At 39.4% G+C, this 23,399-nt stretch overlaps 1 long non-coding RNA gene across 1 annotated transcript in view; it reads left to right on the top strand.

Annotated features, from left to right (window-relative positions):
• Positions 1–22,691, top strand: part of LOC136013464 (uncharacterized) — a 41,724-nt gene extending 19,033 nt beyond the window's left edge. The window contains exons 2-3 of the long non-coding RNA XR_010612259.1: positions 20,862–20,986; positions 22,102–22,691. This is a non-coding gene — a long non-coding RNA (uncharacterized LOC136013464). The remainder of the gene's footprint in view (positions 1–20,861; positions 20,987–22,101) is intronic.
• The last annotated feature ends 708 nt before the right edge of the window (positions 22,692–23,399 follow it).

The raw sequence follows: 23,399 nt of genomic DNA, 5'->3' as shown, positions 1-23,399 counted from the left end.
TAGCACAGATTGCTGTGTTGCTTCCTTAGTAACACCCATAAAAGGAAATATATAGTGAAGGTTTTCTTAGCTAAGCTAAAGCAAAGTATCTTTATTTATAAAAGAAGTATTTTGTAGCCAGACTTTTTCAAATTGTATTTTGAGCCATGAAGCAGAGTTTAGATGGCAATGGTTAGAGCTTCACAAAATACTGTCTTTGCGATTTTTCACCCAAAGGATGACCCTAAAAAAAACCCCATGAAGAAAATGATTGGCTTAATTCAAAGCATCAGCACTTATCAGTGGCATGGCAAGTCAGGTAAATTATATTTGTCATTTTTTTTACACTTTAACTCAAATTATGACAAATTCACATTTCCCTGTAGTTGTGCAGTACTGCGTTTAGGTCAGAATGATGTTTAAAATTGTCAGTCTCTGGAGATTACATTCAAGTGATTTCATGGATGACACAGTGATCAGAAGGGAATACTGAGCTTCTTCTAAATATCCTCTTCTAGATGTTTCAAATTTCTCGAGCCACAGTCTAGGTGACAGTTCACCTCCAGAGAGCTGCACTTTGATAAGCCACCTGGCTTTTCTCTGCTCCTTATTTGTAGCTCATAACTATTCATTTGATAAGATGAGCAGAAAAAAACATAGCTAACTTCAGCATCTTAAAACAACAAAATGATGATGACTGAAGAAAAATGGTTTCTTAACCTCTTACTAAAAAAACATCTAAATATGTGAGGGCAGTGTAGTAACTGTGTGAAGTAAGTAATATATATGGCCTTTAAATGTCTGAATAAATTCTCTTATACAGGGGGTTTAGTGTATGTGGCTGATTGATAGCATTTTATAATAAAGAAAGCAGGTGATGCCCTTTCTGTGACTAATTTTATTTATTAATAAATTCCTGTCGTGCTATTATGTGTTGGTGTATTTGGAATTTATAAGGATTATACACAGAGAAAATGTGTATAAAATGTGACAGAAAGCAGCTGTAATTTCAGTGTAACCTTGACTTATGCTTAGTAGAATGGTTGTAAAGATGATTGAAAGGAAGAGAAAGAAGGAGGACTATGGAAACTAAGTCCAAATATGATTTACTGCTATTTAGACTGTAAACATCTTCAGAATCCATGTTTTCATTTACCTGTAAATTGAGATGTATTCTTCAGTTTCAGGCAGTTGTAACCACTGCAAGGAAATCATAATGCAAGTTGGGGGACAACGAGAATCTGGTAGGTAGATGTCTCACCTGAGCTACAGGAGACTTGCTTTCCCAAGATTTGTGTTGTTTTGAACAATTTCACTTATGCCAGATTTTTTTTTTTTTTTCTGCTGATTTTGGCTATACCAGCTTTCAAGGGGATGGTGTTTACCACTCTCTCAAAACCAGAATATTTTTGGATCACTCATGTTGGTAAACAAGATCTCAAGGAATTCAGAATTGATAATCAATTAAAGAAAAGCGTAACCTTGTCTTCTTGGTTGAAATTGCATGTGTGTGCAAAAGGGTTGTTCATTCTTCTCCCTTTTCCCAGAGACACTGTCATGATCAGTACACTGAAGGGAGGGATATATGAAGGTGAGGGACCTAGGGATATAATGGGAATGTGGTCTGTCAGTAGGATTAGTATACCTGACGTTAATGTGTTTAGCCTTGTAATCAGTCTGTACTAGTGTCATATCCTCTAACTCTCTAGAAATGGTTGGAAAAAGTTTGCAGGTTTTGTCAGAAACCTTCCATTTGCAAAATAAGAAATTATTGTTATCATTATTTATTTATTATTATTTTGCAATGTAATGTTTCCCAGTGCACAGTGTTCATCAAATTACACAGTCCGTGTCATCTTTGGCACCTACAGTACTGCAGTTTCTGTAGGCTCTTTTTGCCGTCACTACCCCGTTAACTCAGTAACTTGAGGAGTTTTGCCACTGTAATTTAGAGATAGTAACCTGAAGGCTGTTTTACAGCTTCTGTAAATGTCTGACCCTATAAATACTTCCTGTCTTTGCAGTATCATGGGATTTGAGCTGATCAGTTTCATATAACAGCCCTTGATTTCATAGACTCTGACTATTCTGAGCATTTGAAATAAGCATACTCCCGAGCACTGAAAGTCTCAGACCTAGACTGAGTTTTCAGGTGATAACTTCTCCTGAACAGGGACTAACTAGAAATTGCTTAAAAAATATGTGCCACAGAGTTTTTAATGCATCTTTATGTAATTTTATTAGAAGCTTGATAGTATCATTGGAAAGCCTAAACTGATTCATACCAATAGGATAATTAAAACAACAAGTGGGCTAAAAAATTATGGTAAACTAGATTTTTTTTCTTATTGCTTGTTAGGCAATAAGGAAGTTAAGGTAAGTTGGCTTACAAAACAGCACATGAAAGCAGTTGATACACTGTGCTTGGCTGCAGGTTGTGGTTCATACTACACTCTTATTTAAATTGTTACACAAGGGATTCATCTTTTACAGTGTTCTCCGTTTAATTTACCTCGCTATATATAGGAATTTCCCCCCATGCAGATATCTCCAAGCCTTTAGTATACCCAGAGGAAAGTGATAATATTTAGGAGGTCTTTCCTGTAACTATTTTAGGCAGCCATCCTATTTACTGGGGCTTTGGGAAGTTTAGAATTGCTGAAGCTCTTGAAACACAAGTGGAAACCTAACAATCACAAATTCTAATTAAATTAAAACTAATACTAAAGGAAGAGAGAGAATATGTTAAGTCATCTTGCTCCTTGTTTGCAGTGGCTTCAGCTCTCACAAAGTTCAGGATGTCCATTACAGAATACAAAATGTGCCCGAAGCATGCTGACCAATATGCACAGATACTCTGCACTCAGGTTTGCACAGCTGTGAACCACTGTGCATGAAGGCAGTGCAGTGGACAGTCAGGCTGTGTCATATAACGTCACAGTGCAACTGAACTTTAAACCCATGTGGGCTTTAGGCTGACAAAGGAGCTTTGATTTTTCTTCTCAGATGGACCCAGTAAAGGAATTTTTCAGCAGTATAACACTGGGAAATGATCAGTCTCCTTCACGTTCTTCCCAGTGAGATGTAACCAGGGTTTTGTGAAGCAGAATCATGCCTAACTGCTTTATAATGGGAGACCTCAAGTAAACCTGGCAACAGTGAGCAGATTAGTGGCTTCATCCTGAGCAATGTGGCAGTCAGAGTTGAGAGGGTGTAAAACCTAATGACAGGCTTACAAGGGTGCTGGAAGACTTTATGGAGCTTTGCATAGGAGTGAAAGTGCTAAACCCTGTATTGTGACCAAATATCAATGAGATAATTATTTGCCACCTACTTTAATTACTCTTGCAATTGCTGTTCTTCACTCTCTGTCCTAACCAGTTTTGTACTGTTGCTAGATTCTCTTAAGTGCTTGTTGTTTCACCCCAGTGAGGAACTGTGGAGGTGATAACTGCAGAACAGTGGTGATGGCTAATTAAACTGTAATACTAAAATGAGCCGTGCTTTCACTCGCTTATTGCTTTTTCAGAAATTCTTCCTCTGGGATGAAAAACTGTTGAGTCAGAAAGGGATAGGGACATGTGATGCAGGCTGAGATACTAAATGAGTATGTTCAAAGGATACCACCTACCAAAGAAGTCATTCTCTCACTAATTCATTGTTTGCCAGGGTATCCTATCTTTTGGCTTTAGCTGAACTGCTAGATGCTAAATCTTGCTTACAAATACATTTTGGTGGAGCACTCACTTCTACAGGCTGGTTTGAGTGGGGTTCCGATGGTGACAAGTTGTGTGTATCTTGTAATTTTGTTGTATTAAAACTTCTGTGTCAGCAGCTATCCTTGTATAAATGGAGGAAGCCGAAGCTGTATTCATTCATAAACATGGCTGATTATCCCTGGTGTGTATTTATAATAAAGTGTAGACAGGTTGGTTTTGATTGCAAAAGGCTCAAGGACTTTGGAGACAGATTGAGCAGTGAGCCAGGTAAACTGCATAGCATTTAACTGTGATCCCAGGGGAATGCTGGATGGCTTAGATGGATAGCCATGAGACAGACACATGTCAATGGGGAAGACTGACCTGAGAAGACTGATAGCAGGTGCTGTGTATGGATGTATGTTTGTGCAGGAAATTATTTTAATAATTAATGATTGCCATAAAGCACAATATGGCCTATTATAGCACAGAAAAAAGTAATTGTGCAGTCTCTGCTGCAGGGTATTGATTGACTGATTTGATGTATAGTTTGGGCTTTATCCTTTGAGAAGTGTTTTATGAGGCTGTATTTATAAACAAATAATTCTGATTGTTCTTTTGCCCACCATGGAATTTATAAATCATAAAAATTTCCAAGCCTGTTAAAAAAAATCCAGTATTGCTGGAGAACAAAGATTTAGAACTAAGATGGAGAATAAAAAGGTACAAAGATCTGAAAAAAAACTGATGTTTGCTGAAAATGCCAGATAGGATGTAGGATCATTGCATAACCCTGCCCCTGACTGTAAATGCACGGTCTGTATGCCCTTTGCTTCTTCCCCTGGCCCAGTCTTGTTAACTGAGAAACATTTTTGAATTTTGGATAAAAATTTTCTGCCAAGTGTAATTTTTTCCACCTCTGTGTTATGTGCAAGCATGTTTCTCAATAGCTGTGCGCATGCATTCTTTTTTTTCCTTATGGGAACAATCTAGAGATTAGCTCTGGAGCCCCTGGAATAGTGTGTGCAGATCATTATCTGCGTAAGTCCCATTTAGTTTAATTGAGCACCACTTAAACTTAAATATGTTGCCGTGAAAATTGTTTTCCAGAACTGTCCTCAGAGTATCTTGGAAAGGATTCTATGCTTGAAAAAAATCAGCTCAGTGTTCCTAAATATCTGCCTACGGGAAGCTAGCATGACCTTTAATAATTTTCCTGGGCATTTTCCCCTTAGTTTTTATACAGTTTTAAGGCACTCCTTTTGTTAAGAGTAGCTCAGCTCTCATAATTAATAAATTGGGTAATGTTCTGGTTTGTTTTCTTCAAACTAGAGCAGAGTTAAAATGCAGTTTGCTTCAAGGAACTAGCTGGTTTTGCAACCTCCTTGAACTAAGAGAAAGAATAAAGGCTGTTCTGCTTAGGAACTGTGTACTCTGTAGTCTCTACTGTGTACACAGTTTGAGAAGACATACCTGAGCTAACATTAACCTAGGCAGACCCAGTGTTTCCAGAATACCACCAAGTGTTGGCAACAAATTCTCAAGAGGGGGAGGCTGTGAGTTAGTACTGTGCTCACCTCCATGCTATAGTGACCACACCTCACTCAGCTCTCTGGGGCAGAGCTTGAGATTGTCCCCACAAAATGCTGTCATAGCTGTGACTACACAAGCTACCATTCATGCTTTGTGTTGTGGGTTTAAATGAAGCTTCAGGATGTAGGTCCAAATATGTCTTCCACCTTGCTGAAACCTGCAGTGTTTGTGTCTTTAAGCAGGTGACTAGAGCCAGTCCAATCTCTCTTTTTCAGTACAGGAGCAAACTGTAACAGGAATATGTCATTCCATGACAGAAAGAAAATGGAAGAAAGAAAGGAGCTAGGTGAAAGTCAGTCTCTTGTGTGGATAGCACCAGAGGCTTTTCTTTTAATGAGTCAAATTTCAAGTGGTGGGAACCTCTTGGAATGTAGCAGGGTGCCCCACTTCTTCATACTTCTTGTCTGGGGGGGTTTCTTTGCATGGAAAATAAAATATGGGATGAATTGGGCCAATATGTGGAGAGCCATAGTCCTACCATGAATCAACCAAGGCATATGAGCAGCCCCTGAAAACTGAGGAGCAGATCTTCATCTAATAATACAGACAGAATAACACAGACCAGAATGATATTGGTACAGAACATAGCTATAGACCCCTTTGGTTTTCTTTGTAATTAATGTTGAGAAATAAGAAAGTTTGATGAGCTCATCTGAGATTCTCTTTTGGAAGTGTTTTTCTCTTTCATTGTTTGATCAACTGAAGTCTCATTATATCTCATTATAGGTACAGTTAGGTAGGATGATCTGAAGCCAGAGAGCAAGTGCTCTGTCCTTTGGCAGTTTCAGGAGTCTGAAGACTTAAAGTGGTGCAGAAAGCCAAGATTCTGGAAAAGATCCCATCGTGCATGAGATTTAGGAAGAATGGTTCATTCATTAGTTTTTTGACCAGAAGGGGAAAAGGGAAACAGATGCAGTCCCCACTGAAATTGAATATAAATGGTATTTTCCAGCAACTAAGTAAATAAATACTATTCTAACTTTCTGGTGGTGTGCTGCTATGCAATCTTTTGTGGCATAAGGTTTTAGCCAGAGGGGACAGGAAATTAATCAATTCTAGCATGTGCATGTCAGTAATTGTTTTCCCTAATATGAATTTGAAATTAAATCTACTGCAAACAGTGTTTCAGTTAAGGCAAAGATCAGTCCAATCCTGAAGCCCTTACCCTTGTTAATAAGTTTCTTCTTTGCAAATAGAATCTCAGTGATCCTTAAAAATTCCAGAAGCCTGTATTTTAAAAACAGTGATGCTGATGCAGGCAAGGTGATTGCAGCCATTAGTTCCTCTTTATGTCAGAGGAGGATCTGGCATCAAAAACCCAGAAGATTCCTAAACTGCTTTGCCAATGCCTTAAAACCAGAAAGTCCTATTTCATTTGCAGGAGGGAAATCACTCAAGTGTGAAACTTCACCTTCATTAGTCTGATGAACAGGAAAAATCAAAGCAATTGTAAATGAGAAATATTGCCTAGTTTTCTTTTTTTTTTCTTAATTTTTATTAAGTGCTTTATATCCTGCATGCTTGGTTTGTGTTTCAATGAATATTCTTTCTTCCTGGTGGCCATGAAGAGTGAGTGGGGAGACCGTGAATCTGTGATGACACAACTTCATGGTTTCTTTTTTAGTCGTCTGATGTTTTATATGGTGTCAAAGATGTTTATAAAATGGGTGTCTAGCCTTTCTTAAGCAAAGCCAACCTTTCCAAACCAAACAGATGTGCTGCTAGTACTAACCATAATTATTAAATGGTAATTACATTGCCTTAAGCTTTAATAATGTCTAAAATAAAAATTGTCAGGGAAACTAATACCAACAAAAATTACTTCTCGTAGAGCAAACTAGTTTTCAATGCTGAAGTTACAATACAGAAAGCTGTATCCCCAGCTTATCAACACTGCTTATCAAGACTGATTTTCTGCTAATTTGTCATAGTTCATTTGAGCTAACACAACAGAAAAAGTCACTCGGTCAACTTCAGGACCTGACATCTGCGATAAGATTTTTAAAGCACATCTTGAGATAAAACGTCACTGGGGATGTGAAAGAGAATAGAAATGAGCATGAAATACAACATGTGTTTCTCAAAGAAAGACTATTGCTCGCTACTCTTGTAATTTGTCTGAGAGCAGACAGTACCATGTAGGAAAATTGCTAAAGATGGAGAAGCTGTGTCAAAAAATAAATATTCTTCCTTTGCAAAGAATGTGTTTCAGGGCAACACCAGATCAACGAGCTCTTGATAAAGTTGAAGGGGAATTCTGGGTACCTCTGAGGTTCATGGTGGATCTGCCTTTATCTTGAAGAACTGAGTTTCCCAGCTCTGTAGCTCTGGGAGAAGTTTATGTGGCAGGAGAACGCAGGGGTTGAAGAACCCGTACATGTGCGGCACCTGCTCATTTACTCTGTTTCCTATCACATTCTTACCATTTGCCAGTGAAGCTGAATGCAAAATGTTATGTTTGCTGTTTAACATTGCTGGCTTGAACAGATTTTAAGTGTTTGCTTCCAGAACTGCAGTGAGAAGCTTGGGTGATGAGGACATACCCCCTTGACCAGTTCTGGCATGCACTACTTTGTTCTCCTCTGTCTCTCTACAGCCTTTATGACTTGCTGAAAGTAGTGTCTATCTTCTCTGCTCTTCACTTTCTCTTCCTGTTGCTTAGAGTCATGGTTTCCCTTTCCTTTCCTTGGAGCTTCCTCTGGCTACTGGATGTTGGTGATAGGGGTTATGAGTGGCTGGAGAAAGCTTTCAAGAGCTTGCAAGATCCTAAATCTAACGCTAAACTAAATAGTTCAGTTACAAATTTTGTGTGACTGCTGTACCTAAATATTCATAGAATCACAGAATATCTCAGGTTGAAAAGGACCATTAAGGATCGAGTCCAACTCCCTGCTCTTGTAGGACTACCTAAAACTAAACCATATGACAAAGAGCACTTTCCAGGTGCTCCTTGAACTCTGACAGCCTTGATGCTGTGACCACTCCCCTGGGGAGCCTGTTCCGATGACCAACCACTCTCTCAGTGAAGAACTTTTTCCTAATGTACAATCTGAACTTCCCCTGACACAATTTCATTCCATTTTCTCATGTCTTGTTGCTGGTCACCAGAGAGAGATCAGCATCCCCCCTCCCCTTCTCCCCTTGAGGAAGCTGTAAACTGTGATGGGGTCATCCCTCAGCCTTCTTTTCTACAGGCTGAACAAAACAATGGCCTCAGAGGCTTCTTGTAAGTCTTGTCTTCAAGACTTTTCACCATCTTAGTTGCCCTCCTCCTCTGGGCACAATCTAATACTTTGATGTCCTCTTTATATAGAGGCACCCAAAACTTTACACAGTACTCAAGACGGGGCTGCACTAGAGCAGTATAGGATGGACAGTCACCTCCCTTGACTGGCTATCTACGTTGTTCTTGATGCACTCCAGGACATAGCACCCTTTTGGCTTCCAGGGCACACTGTTGACTTCCATCAACCCAAACCTGCAGATCTCTTTCTGCAGGACTGCTCTGCAGCTTCTCATCTCCCAGTTTGTGTGTGTAACTAGGATTGCCCATCCCACACGGAGAATCTGGCACTTGTTCTTGTTAAATTGCATACAGTTGGTGATTGTCCAGCTCTCTAGTCTATCCAGATCTCTCTGTAAGACCTCTTTACCCTCAAAAGAGTGCACAGCACCTCATGGTTTAATATTGTTGTCAAACTTAGTGTACATTTGATTCCTTCATCCAGATCATCTATAAAAACAGTGAACTGACCCTAAAATTGAGCCCTGGGGAGCCCCACTAGTGACTGGCAGCCAGCCAGATGTAACCCCATTTACAATAACTCTTTGAGCCTGTCCTGTCAGCCAATTGCTTACCCAACCTATTACAGACTTGTCTAGCTGTGTGCTGGACATTTAATCCAAAATCTCACAGGATACTGTGAAAGACAGTATCAAAAGCTTTGCTAAAATCCAAACCCTCCACATCTACTGTCTTCCCTTGGTCAACTGGGTATGTGACCTTGTCATAAAAGGGAATTAACCTGGTTAAGCAGGACTTCCACTCTTGAACCCATGCTGACTATGAGACTACATTTTCTCTCAAGTACTTTTCAGTAACTCCCAGAATAACCTTCTCCATATTCTAGTAGCTTTACATAGTTCCTAAACAAATGCAGATTTTTAAACTCAGATTAGTGTACATGTAGTTAATGCTTTTTTTTTTTTGTTTGTTTTTTAACCCAAAAACTAGGTGGAGAAGTGATCAACATTTCCTTCTAATATTGTTTGAAGAGAAGCTATCCTGTCTTTTCTAGTTTAAACAGACCCCAAACAGATTCTGGTTAGACTACCAGCCCACTAGATTTTCTGCAGCGATCTGCCATTATACCTAAAAACATGCAACTAATCTCTGATATTGCTTTCCTGTGTTAGAAATTTCCTCAGGGGAAAGATCCTCTATGTCTCCATGTGAAACAGGAATGTGAACTAGCCAGGTTTTCTCCATCTGAAGATGATCCAAAGTTCTTAAGTATTAAGCATTGTAGAGCAAATTTTAGCAAAGGTTGCTGTATCCTGATTTACAATGGGGTTTCATTCTTTATCCTGATTTTATACAGAAATGAGTAAAGACAGTGGCAAACATTTTGTTTTCCAATAAACTGATGGAATAGAGCTATGCATAGGACTTGATTAAAGAGGGTATTTCATCTGAACTGAGCATGTGTGTTAGCAGAGATGACAAACTGTTACTTATGACTTTGGTGAGACTGAGTGAAGCCATGCTAAGCAACTGTATTGGTGAGGAAAATTCCCTCTCAATAAACATGTAAATGTGTGTGTAGTTGAAGAAAATGGGCAGAGAGTCTCTGATCCAATAGATGGTTGATTTTTACAGGTAGCGGTTTCAACTCAAGCATAACATTTTCCTTTTGGTTAGCATGCTAGAGGGTTTGTGTGGTCTGACCTTTACTGATCTGCTGAGTGTCCATTTCCCACTGGTGTTAGTGTGAAGCAGCACTGCTAATGGTCTCTGTCAGTGTGTTTGCACTGGAGAGACAGCCAAACTAGCCATAATTATGATAGAGTAGCAGAAGTAGTCTAGCTGTGATCATAAGGAAATTCCATGCTTTTGTGGAAATAGTGTTTCCATCAGGCTGTTCTGCTAGTTTAGAAATAGCTTTACGCTTTGCCCCACTAGTGCTTCCTACCTGGTGATCCAAAGATGTTCCTTGAGACATAGACTGTGGTCCATGGAATGACTGAAATGGCTTTCTTTCCTTAACATAAATATACATTTATTTACAATGTCATGAGAGAAAATAAAAAGAACAAATGAATACTCATAGTTTGCTCTGTTTTACTTGGTTATAAAGGAACAGTTGCAACAATAGAGTGAGTAACAGTGGCACAAGATGGGTGGTGACTTCTCAGGTTAAAAGAGGCTGAGAAACAGTGTTCAACTCCATGCTGTTACAAATGCCTTGTATCATATATCTTTCCAGAAGGAAAATGTATTTTTAAGTCTAGCTGTGAGAGAGAAGGAGTGACTGGATAGTGGAAAAGAGCTCTCTGTACAGTTTATAAGAAGGAAGAGCACTACTTGGAAAACTTTTCAGATGTTTCATTTTTGTGTTAGTTACCATAAAAATCTAAATGCAGAGTGGCAGGTTGGAGCTGGAACAGTGACATTTCTGTCCGTCTGTAGTCCTTATCATTCTCCACTGAGCTGTCAGCTCATGCAGCATTGAACTATCATTTCCAGGACTTCTGATTTGGTGGAAGGGTAGCCATTCCTTTGAAGGAGAGTAGGATTTATGCCAATAGTTCAGAAAGGACCACAGAAAATCCCTGCCTACCTCAATCTACTTTGCTGCCAGGGCTTTTTCATTAGTTGTTTTGTAGTTGGGTGTGATTAGTGGGGAAACAAAGCTGACTTACATTTACAGATTGCATCATCTCAGCTGCACACCAGAAATCCCCAAGGCTCTGGACACTGCTTTCAGTGGAACAGCAGGCTTTTCTGAATGGCTTGCATTTCTCCTGCCATTAATTCTTCTTCAGCTTTTTCTGCTTGTCTGTTTCTCTTTGCTCATCTAGTAAACTAAACTAACATTATTTACCTCCCTCGGGTCTTTTTGATTTTTCCCTGTGATTAGTCATCTATGTCAAGAGAAAACTGAAGCAGGTTTACAGCAATGCTAGTGCAAAGGTTGCTCAAGTGAAAAAGAAGGATCTAGCTTCCCAGTTCATTGACAGCATTATGGAAATTTGTCTGTTGAGGAAGTTACTTGCAAGGCTTTTTGTTATATTAATTTCTCTTTGCACCTTCTCTCTTAGCTTAAACATGAATGTGTCTCCCAGTGCTGTATCATGTGAGTTAGTGCCACCCACTGCAGATTATGTCACACATTAAATCCAAAACACAGTGATATTTAGGCATACTTGCACAGAACCTGCAATAGGATAATAGGTCTAAAAAGCTTATTGTTTTTAATTTTGAGATGGTAAATTGCATTTCTATTTATTGTTTATCCAGTGTAAAATTTTAAAGCCAGAGCTTTCCCTTTAAATGTAAACTTCAAGTAATGAACTCAGGGAGACTGAAATGTAAGATTTTTCCATGATGGATCAGGCTATTCTGCTATTGTCTGTAGTATCCCAACACTGCCAATGACCAGAAAGGTAAAATAGAAAAAAGGGAACATGACTTATTTTATAGTTACTTTTAAAGGTAACTTTATGGTGACCTGCATAAAGCAATCCCAGCTCATCTGGAGCTTCCAGATATTATAACAACAATAGCTTTTAAAGATAATATGATTTCTCTTTTTGGAAAATTGAAATGTATAAAAACATTCCCCTTCATCCACATCATGCCATTAATTTTACTCTCAGTCTGGATTTACTGGTGCAATATTACTGTCTACATGTTTAGGTAAAAGTAGGTAGAAGGCAAAAGTAGGTAGAAAGTAAAAGTACAGAAATGGTGCTAGGCTTTCTACATTTAGCACTCACCTAAGCCATTCACAATACATGTACCATAGCTGACACGAAAATTTAGTCCAATTCGGGGTATTTGTACCAAGTCAGGTATAGGGTACCTAACAACTGGCATGTATACTTTATGATTTTAAAATGGGGTTGATGCAGCTCATCTTTCATAGTTCTGGTGAGCGATCTCTGCCCTTGCTGTGTTCATGCTTTCTCTTCTCTTCCTGCTCTACCAGTCGTAAAAAAGTCCCACAGAGCCTGATTGCAGTGTGTAGCATCTGGGCCATGTAAAACCACAGGTATGGTTATCTTTTCCTGTTTTCTTTTGTCTTTTTTTTTTTTTTTTTTTTTTTTTAATGCATATTCCTCTAAAGGAGGTTCAGTGCGTTTCCTCCAAGCGATCTCGTTTGTTAGCTTTTAAAGTTCAGAGTGGGAGGTCTTGAGAAAGCCTTTCTTCAAGATCCTGGTAATGACAAAGTCATGGGTGGCCAGCAGTATTGTGTTCATAGCCTTAGCTGGAAGCATAGACATATCTCTGTGTATATATATATCTATATCTGTACATCTATATTATACAAAGCTACCTCTTTGTATTAGCTTAACTTTACATCTTTTAAGCTCTTACATGCTTGAAGACAGCTGCCCCATCCCCATGATCTCCCTAGTGGGCTCCTAGCTGTAGGAGAGTACTATGTTGTTTTTGCAAAGTAAGTACAATTTGTCACTATTTTCATCACATTTCAGTTAATATATAAAAAAATTAGTGTACTGTACAAAACTATCCAATCATTTAATAATTAATTAACATTACCAGCTTTCCTGCCTTAAACTGAGGACCCTGCACTCCTAATTTCAGCCTAATGAATCCCATGATATTCTGCACCTTGACACAAAAGTTTCTCTTACGCTACTTTGCCCTGAATTCCAGTGTCCTCTGGTGCCCCGGACAGAACGTCAGCTTGGAATAAAGAACTAGCACAAAATATATGGAAATTGGAGGAGGTGATGGATCCAAGGGCATGACATCATTCTATTTCTGTACTTACTGTAAAAAAAGCAAACAAGCCAACCCAAAACTCCTTAGCATTTGAAAGAATAACACCAAAAGTTGTGCAGCATAGAATGGTGGTATTTCAGTCTAGTGATGCTCGGGGCAGGCAGTATTGAATGTCATGGGAAATAGCAGATGCTGGAGTTGTATCTATTGCTTTCTTGCTGAGGTGGGTAGGTTAGGGGGATGGCAGCTGGTACTTCCTGCAAGATAGTCCTACTTATGGCTGCAGCTGGCACAGTTGTAGTGCCAAAGATAATAGAAGGTTTAATCTAAAGGATGGTTTGGCACAGTAACAAATGGGTGGAAAACTGGTCCTGAATAAATTGAAATGGAAAAAGATTCTAACCACTAGTGGTGTCAGGTTCAGGATCAAGGCTTGAGGAGGAGGAAAGGGACTGTCAGTGATTCTGAGTGGGGTGTTGCTGCCATTTGATGGGTACTGTAGGTGTTAACAGCTAGGTTTGCAAGGGACAGGGTTCTGAGGTAGGGGTGGATTCCCAAACTATCTCCTTTGTTTCTGGTTCTGACCGTTTTCCATTCCAGATAACAGTAACAATCAACCTTTTCTAATTTTTAATGGGGCAAGATACCTGAATTGTGAACCAGCCTCTACATCTTAGGACTCCAATGCTGTAACAATATAACACCAAGAGACCTTTATGAGTCCCTGTTTACTGTTTGACCCTGAATCATGATGGTCAATTCTGTTACTTAATATATGTTGGAACAACACCATTTCCTTTCTATCTGCTTACCCAGCTCTCCTGATAGGGAGGGAGAACAGGTGTAACTGGCCAAAATCATGGCTTGTGTCTGACTTTTGTTGTGATAAAATGTGACTTTCTGAAATCTGCCATTTGGATCTTGTACAAATACAGAATGGTCTGGGTCTGCCCACCCTGGAGATTCAAAGCGCAAGTAAATATGCCCATACTTACTGGAGATGTTAACAGCTTCTGTAAAAATTCGGGTAGAAAATCACTTCAGGTTTTACCATGATTTCGTATGTTCCTGTATTTCTGAAATACTTATTTTTCAGTTGTAAAGAAAAAGGATGTTTGTATTCTGTCTATTTCTAGGAAATTACAAGTCCCACTCATTTTAAGTCAATATCAATTAAGCCAGGGAGACCCAGTGGCCTCCAGTATGGCCTTCAAATGCTGTACTTTCAGATAAAGAGCAAGACTTCTAGCAATTCAGTAAAAGTCAGTATTCATCAATAGCTCTTTTTCGGAACCACAATGAAATATGCCTACTGTATTTAAAAAATAGGTTATTTTAGCTCCAAATTGCCACTTGCCTCCTACTCAGTATTCTGACACTTGGGATTATTTCTGCTTCATCCTTGAAAGCTTTCCCAGTACATATTAAGCAAGTTGAAACTCACAACCAAAGTCCTGTCCTTGCATGACTTTCTTCTCCCATTTAAAAAGGTCACACAAAAAAACCCCAATAAAATTTGTTCCTCTTTTCTCATGAAGATCTATGCAGTTAGCTCCTGAATGAGTCATCAGACTTTTCAACTGATAGTTTATCAGTTAGATGTGTCTCTCCCCACCTTTTTTTGCACATGAAGTATAAGTGATCTATGTTGAAAGGTTAAACATTTTCTTCTGAATTTATGCCACTTTTAGTATAAGCCAGGTCACCTTAACAACAGTTATTTTATAAAGTCCAGCTGCTTTAATGTGTGTACTTCTGGCAGTGTTATGGTAAATGTGTTTGTCATTCACGCAGTGTGCCATATAATACTATAATATGTTGCTTTTTTGTTTGGGTTGTTTGGGTTTTGGTGTTGTGTTTTTGGTTTTGTTTTTTTTTTTTTTTTTCAGATCTCTAGATTTCTGCCCATAATCAGACTTTTAAATCCAGTTTAAATCTTGCTTTTGTCTTTTATCCTTTTGTGACTTTCCAGAGGGAGTTTCTAGAGCTGTAGTTATGTCAGCTCTTCAGGTCTGGTGCCTGAAGCCAAGACAATCTTAATGCTTCTCATGTAGGAACAGAGATGGGAGAGTTTTACACATCAGAGCAAAATCCCATTTTATTTGTTGTCTGGCATGTCCATTTGTTTTCAAAGATCCTTGTAGCTCACTACTTTGCTATCAGGACTATAAACCTTTATTGTAGCTCTGAATTCAGAGAATCTTAGACATACTTGAAGAATTCAATTTACAGTTATATAAAGACACTTAAAATCTATTTTTTTTTTTTTTTGAAAGAGCTCTTTAGTTTGCTCTCAGATAGTGCTGCTGGTTTGCAGGATAAGATGGAGGAGGGCTGTCTCAATCTGGCGTATCAGATAAAGGTCTTCCAAAACATTTAAAATTTTTAAAATCTGAACATTTCAACATTAGGAAAATGTTTAAAAATAGCTATGCTGCTATTTTTCATGCTTTCGTCTTAAGCTATGTGTAACACAATCTCATAAACATTAATAAGCAAGTTCTCAGAGTGATACAGCTGGGGAGAGATAAGAAAAAGAGTCTTATCCCTGCCCTTAAAGAATGTAAAGATTCTGTCTTAGATAAAAATAGAAACCTTTAAATAGTGTTTGAGAGTTTCTTCTTTCAGACTGGACTTGCAGTAGAGTGTAAGAGGATTAGGGAGCCACCTCTCACTGAAATTCAGTGTGAAGTGACAACACCAATGTTTTTAACCTCTTCCGAGAACTCCAGCTTTAAGTCTTTTCCTTTTACCCTTTCCCTTTTCCTTCTTCCCATTTTTTCTCTTTCCCTTTTCCTTGTCCTTCTTTCAAATTTTTCTCTTTCCCTTTTCCTTTTCCTTTCCCTTCTTTCCTTTTCTTTCCTTGCTGGATTAAGGAAGTCCAAACAATATATATTATTTTCCTACTACTACTACACCCTCCCACTTTTTTTGAGAGACTGTGTTTTGTACCATCATGGAAGTGCTACATTTTTGTGAGTTCTCTGTGTGTGTGTGGAAAGGAAGGGAGTTCATCTGGGAGGATGTATAACTTGTTTTCTCAACAGTTGCTGCATTTCCCTTTCTCAAAGGTGTTTGCTTGGGCTGCTCTTTCTTATTGTGTGTTTATCACTGAAAGTAAATTTCATAGCAATCATTTTTGTTTAAAGATTCTGAAGAAATGTGCAGAAGTTTCATGTGATTTCTGCTCCCTTGCAGCTTAGATAAGACACCTGAAGAAACCAGCCCTGGAAGCCTCTGTATTTGATTGGAGGCTGGGTGCTTTTTTCTGTTCCCTGGCTTTCATTTCAAGCAGTAAAAGTGTCCCTATAAGCAGACTGCAACAGCCAGGATTTTCTGTGGCAGAGACAGACTACTTTATACATTTGGATAATTTTGGTTACTTAGCTGATGTTATTTCCTTGTCAAAATAAAGAATGAAAATATTTTCAAGAAAAAAATCCTGCTTTTATTTGAAGGCCACAACAGAGCTCCCATTGCCTTTAGCTGTGCTAAGATACTTCCTGTATTATTTTTATTTTTTTACTCTTTTTCTGTTGTTTTCAAGCAGGAGAATATACATGTCCTTAAAAATATGCCACAAGACTAGGGAGTGATCTGGCAGCAATTCAGTCATGGAAACGCAATAATTGATGTTCCAGCCCTACAGCAGAGCCTGAGAAGGCTTTTTAACCCACGTTTATACACAGTGAGTGCTGAGTACTGGGCTACCTTGCAGCCTGTTGTTGCTTTTTGCAGATACTTTTGCTATGAAGTCATGGGGACTTGGAGGAAAGGCCTAAATAGTGTATAGTCATGAGGTGATGTCCTGGTCTGCAGCAAAGATTCTTGGCAAGTAAAGATAACTGCTGTGTGTGACAGATTCTTGAGATCAGGCTCTGAAATAAGAGAAACAATTGGCAGAAATTATCTTTAAAATAGGGATTTTGTTGCTCTCTAACTTACTGTGAATCCTCTTATAGTCTAAAATATCCAGGCAGTGCCTGTAGCTGTTATTTCCCAAGGGCCCTCACAATTCTAACCTTCTGTGAGCAGGATTCAAATTAACAAAGAATGAACACAGGTTGTGAAAAAATTCTAGTGTGGGTGGAAACTATTGTTTTGTGCCTTTAGGAATCATATTGTCATTTTCCCTTAATTAACAAAAGATTAATATTGAGAGACGTTCTGGAAGAATAAAAGATACTTTCTGCTTTAACCAATTGAATCCACCATACAGAGATAACAGGCTTGTTGCAGAGAGCTGGGTTTACAGAGCATGTGAGTTGCTAAGCTCATGGTTGTGACCTGAACTCAAATCATACAAAGGAGGCTGATTCTACTAATATGTGGTGGGTTTATTTTTCTTATGTATTTTTATTGGACTGGAAGTCTGTGTATGCTTCACATGCTGTTCCTTATGGCCAAAAGGAGGGTAATGGATGGAGGTCAGGGAGTTCAGTCAGTAGTTCCTTTGGGATAGTACAAATCATTAAGATTAAAAAGAATAGGGGAGTTCCAGGCACAACAGTTTCTGACAGTCCCACTTGTGTTTGTCGCTTCAAAAGCACTGGTTGTGTTCGCAGTTGAACTTTCAATAGCAGCTAATTCAGTGCTGAATCAGTCACTAAAGCTTTCAGAGCAGTTGGGACTTTGGAAAGGAGGAACTGAGGAGAGAAGGACCCTGAAATATCAAATAAAGGAGAGGGAATTCTCAGTCTAGTCCCTAGCAAAATTAAGATTTCACTGGGTGTGTGGCAGTTTGAAATGAAGCAGACTGAAGCAGCTCCTTGTCATGGTTTAAGCCCAGCTGGCAACCCAGAACCATGCAGCCGCCTGCTCATTCACCCCACTCCCTTCCTGCCCCCTCTCCCGGAGGGATGGGGAGGAGAATCGAAAGAATGTAACTCCCATGGGTTGAGAGAAGAGCAGTCCAGCAACTAAGGTATAACACAGACCACTGCTGCTACCACCAATAATAATAACAATAAGAGAAAATAGCAAGGGAGGAGAATACAACCGCTCGCCACCCACTGACTGATACCCATCCGAGCAGCAATCTAGCTCTTCTGGGTAACTGCCCCCAGTTTATATAGTGGGCATGACGTGCTGCGGTATGGAATACCTCTTTGGATAGTTTGGGTCAGGTGTCCTGTCTCTGCTTCCTCCCTCCTTCCCTTCCTCCCTGGCAGAACATGAGACTCACAAAGTTCTTGGTCAGAGTAAACATTACTGAGCAACAACTAAAAACATCGGTGTTATCAGCGCTGTTTCCAGGCTGAAAGTTGAAAACACAGCACTGCACCAGCCACTAAGAAGGAGAAAAGCGACTGCTACTGCTGAACCCAGGACACTCCTCTTCTTGGAAACTCCTTACAGTCCGTCTCGACCATGTGCTTAAGAATTACTGTTCTCACCGGAAATGAAGCATCAGGGAAGGTCAAAAAATATGCTTGCAGAGAAGTGTTCTAATTAGTCACTTTCTGCATCCCCACAGCACTACTTTTGCAACGACATTGAGGCACGGGTCAGTCCTGTCCAGCAGCATCTCAAGCCATCTGCTTCCATATGGCTGGTTCTGCTTCATTTATTTTGACTCCTCTGCATTCCATCTGACTTCCAAATTAGTCTTTGGTTCTGGCTATCCAAGCGCATGTCTAGCCATGTGAGTGTACTCTGGTAATGACGCACACCTTTCCTTGGTGATGATGTAATTTTCCCATCAATCCTACTTTTGGTGTAGAATTTAGTACTAGCAGTCATCGGATGAAGCATCAGTAACATCTGTTCATCCTCATTTTTCCTAGTCTCATCTCTTTTTCTAAGGACCATCTGTTTCAGAATACTTGTGCTCTTCTAAAATGGCCCCTTTCCTTTTACTTTTTGTTTCAGACTTCTATTCCTTGTCTTTCTATCTCAGTAAATCTCTGTAAATCTCTAAGTTATTCTAGTTCTCATGACTGTCTACCAGATTTGGATCTTTACAAAATGCCTGTGGTGGAACACAGTGGTTCTGTGTGCCTTAATTTTTCCTCAGTGCCTTGCCTCTGGTTAGTTCTTCTTACTCTCTCTGCTCCCAGAAACACTGTTCTTGAGAAAACTGATCATAGTGTTTTGGTCTAACTGTGACACTTGCAAAGTCTGTATGCTGATGGAACTCTCCAGGGTAAAGTGTGAACCCTGTATGCTGTTATAGTCAGTGAACTACAGTGTATTTTCTTTTTTCCAGTTCTCCGATCTTTAACTAAATTAATCTGTCTAATTGCTACTAAAAGTATTAGTGCCATTCCACAGGATTCATAAGCTTTTAAAACAAGTAAATAAATAAACAAATATGTTCTTCAGGAATATTTTCAGAACTAAGTGACTACTGAAATTTGTTAGACATGTTCTCCTAATATAACCTCGATTAAGCCAAGATATGATGCTTAAAAGAAAAATTACCAGGGATATTGGTTTTCCTGCTAAAAGCTGTGTATAAAAGGCTTTTCATTCACCCATGAATCTTTTGATACAGAGAAAAAGACATATATTATAGTTCACATTTCATGTTGTTTTTTCTTATCAGAGAGAAACTAGCCTTCAAATGCAAAAAGCACATTTGTAAATCAGGAGAATTAAGGCTTGCTCAGTGTAGCCTGAAATGTGCTTTGTGATCTTTGGCTTACCGTGCACTAGTTTAACAATTAACAATAATACTATTTTCAGCCATCCAGTATTTGAAGGTTTGCTTCCTAAACACTTGTAGATTCTGCAGTGGAAAGTTCTGCATGAAGCTTACAGTTAATGATGATACTGTAACTCTGCATCATGTTTTTTTCAGCTGTTCTTGTGGGTAATGCCCTGGTTTCATCCCAGTACAAAATCCTGCCTGGATTTCTTGTGTTCATTTCAGTTGGAACAAATGCCATGAGTTTAGTCACACAGAGGAAGAATTCACAATGTTCTTCTTCATGCATAGTTAGAAGAGTCTTCTAACTTAATCCTCTAAATGAAGGCAGGGTCTCTTTAAACTCCCTCTATAATAGATCAATGGAGTGGGAGGTTCCTCCAGATGACAACTGATAGCAGGAGCTTAACTACTGTATCTGCAGCTATACCTATACTGGCAAAAAGAGGAAGGTGAAATAGATTGTGCCCACATTGCTAATGACAGATTTTTTCAAGCACCAACTAGGCCCTTTTCATACCATTGGATTTTCTTTTGGCCACGATACAAGGGCTAGATGGTCTTAAGACATGAGAATCTCCCCTTCCTCCTCCCTCCTCTCCAGTTCAAATGGCCTTAAGGACTCTTGACAGGCTGTGACTGACTCCCATACAGATGCTTTTATGGGCATGTAGCATTTGATGAATGTTTGGCAGTAACCAAAGTGTTACAAAATATTATGCGTACTGTCCAGACAGAGCAGCCCCTAGCTAGAGTGAACCAACACCAGACTGGAATTTGAAGAGGTCTGGTAGGCTCACTCCAAAACAAGGCTGTGAGCAAACTGAAATACATGAAATACAAAGGAACAGAACGCTAGGATGCAGCAGATTTGTTGTTGATTTGGGCATTGTTTTTTTTTTTTTTGTTTGTGTGTGTGTGTGTTTTGGTTTTTTTGGTTGTTTTCTTTTTTTTTTTTTTTTTTTTCCAGGGGAGAGCAACTGAATTAAGCTGTGATCTTTCTACTGTTGCTAACCATGTCTAAGTCATCAGCTCCCCTGGCTCTTTTCCTTTGATTCTCCGCTGGAGTACTGAACACTAGACTTCAGCTCTGAGGTACAGTGTTGCCCTGTTCTGGGTGAAATGATTAATGTGGAAAAATTACAAGCAGTGAGAAAGACAGATGGAAACATTACAGGATGCTTTTTATGTGGTTAAATCAAGGTTTTGTTTCCTGACTGCCAGCTCTTCTCTGCCTGGACTCTTGGCTCTGTCTCACCTCTCTTCCCATCTGGCCATGTCCTGATTTCCCTCTGGAGCTGACAAATTTCAGCCTAAAACTAGTCTGAGACTTGAATCATAGCCTTGAATCACATTCCACAATGAAGGCTTTATACTAAGTAGCACGGAGGGAGTAGCACCTATAAACACTAAATTAATGTGATTATAACAATTATGATGACCAGTCCTAAATACCTGTTTGCTATTTACACTTGACTGTTACAATCATCATGAAAAGCACTCCATTGTGCTAGGCAGGGAATAAAAATGGTTTCTGCCATGGACAAATCACAAAGTACAAGATGGAAGACAACAAGTTGCTATTGTAAGCAGACTGCGCAAATGCATGCTAAAAATAAAAATGCGCATTTTGAATGTATTTATTTCTCCTCTTCCTTTTTCAGCCAAGTACAAGACTGACAGTGGAAGGATTAAAGCAGTTACAGCTTAGGGTCATTACAGTGTTTCTGAGTTCCATTAGGTAGCTGTGTTATTTGTATTCTTAAAAACCTGTTTTGAAGCTTAGCAGGAACTTTGTGGTCCTTCACAGTGTAACTTTGCAGTTGGTAACTGGAGAATGGAAATAATGTGTGTGGAAAAGCAAATCAAGTCTAAGCTTGTGATGCCACCATGTTGTTTCCCACTTTTGTGAGGGAAATTCTCTGGAGGAGGAGCAGAGGATGTCAGTTTGCAGAATACCGCTCTCCACAGTTTGTTTTTACAATTTTGGCTGATGCACAGGTGATGTACATCACTGACGCAGTGCAAGTACTAGATCTTATTTGTTTGGAAGGCCTTTTATACTCCAGCAGCTCTGCATCTAGATGGCTGCAAGGTGTGTTTAATTGTAAATTGTCTCCATTTCTCTAAGGAACCTTTTGAAAGAAGAAAGTATTCTTACAGTGGGAGTGATTTAAAGTGGTAACAATGACAATGCTTTTTCTTCATAGGGCACCCCAAGGCAGTTTCAGAGACACAGTGACTCCAGGACACACCAGGAAGTCTGCTGTCCCCTCTGTATGGCCTTGACTTGGAAACCTCATGTGTTTGGTAGGATACCTAGCTGAGGAGAAAAGTAAAAGGACAAACTTACCATCTATGCCAAAGTAGAAAGGGAACCTCATGGACTGTAAGTATTTCTAAGCTGGGCAATTCCCACCTTGAAGAGGAGCTAGTCCATATTGAGTTAAATAAGACAGAGCTTTTCTTGCTATTTTCTGCTCTACCAATTGAAAGAAGTAGAAAAATTCGGTGAAGTAGAAATGATGTTTTTCAATAGACTTAAACAAATTAAGGTTTAAAACAAGATAATAAAATTTGCATGAGATGTTTTGACGTGTTTTATAATGCAATTGATACGTACCTCCAGCAGATAAACACATTCATATTTTAGCTCAGAGGCTTCAGTCCATTCACAATGTGCATTACTAGGGATAAAGCAATTACTTTTGTATTGTTATTGCTCAAATAGGCCTTTTCCAGGCAAGTTTTGTCAATATTTCTGTGAGATAGCACTAATTCAATAAAGTTTACTCCTCTGGCCTATGGTTGAAGAAAATTGTGTGAAAAAGCATGGGCAAAGGATGGCATAAGCATGAATAATTTCAAAGGAAAAAAGGGATGTGCCTTTACTGGGACAGTAATAGACTAATGGATGAAAGGATAACAGTGGTTTAGTCAGGTTCTCCTAAGTAAGAAGGAGGGAGGAAGGAAGGCTCAATCTGTTGTAAGTTACAACCAGCTGTCCTTTGCCCACTGGCCTCTTCTAGCATTTAGAGTTACTGGGATACAGGAGTTCTTCAGCTGCTGCCCTACTTAGATAGTCTTCCTTTGAAGGCTGCCAGAAATGTGTTGGGGAAAACATTCTTCACCACTCAAGAATATCCCTCAAAAGGAGTAACTTTGAAGGAAACAACCTTCCCAGCTGCCTTGCATTGCTGTTTTGGTTTCTCAGTACCATCTGCTGAAAACTATATATGCTGCTATTCCCATCACCCTGTGGGTACAGTTTTAACAGGGCCATTAAGAGGGCTGGAGCTCCCTTGGCTGTTCAAATCATGTAGGATCACCTTCACAGTTTCCTGTCCCACCACAGGGTTGTGGCTTTGCCAGCTCACTTACTGCTTGGTCTCAATCTTCTCTTCTAGGCAGGAGACAGCAGACTCACTTCTTTGTGACGGCTGGCCTTCCTTGAAGTGGGTCCTTAGTAGCTCTGTTGTATTGTGAGCTATCTGGGGCCAGGAAAGAG

The sequence above is a fragment of the Lathamus discolor genome, chromosome 4, assembly GCF_037157495.1.
Source record: "Lathamus discolor isolate bLatDis1 chromosome 4, bLatDis1.hap1, whole genome shotgun sequence".
Taxonomy (NCBI): Eukaryota; Metazoa; Chordata; class Aves; order Psittaciformes; family Psittacidae; genus Lathamus; species Lathamus discolor.
Note: the sequence above shows the minus strand (reverse complement) of the source record. Positions and strands in the feature narration are given on the sequence as shown.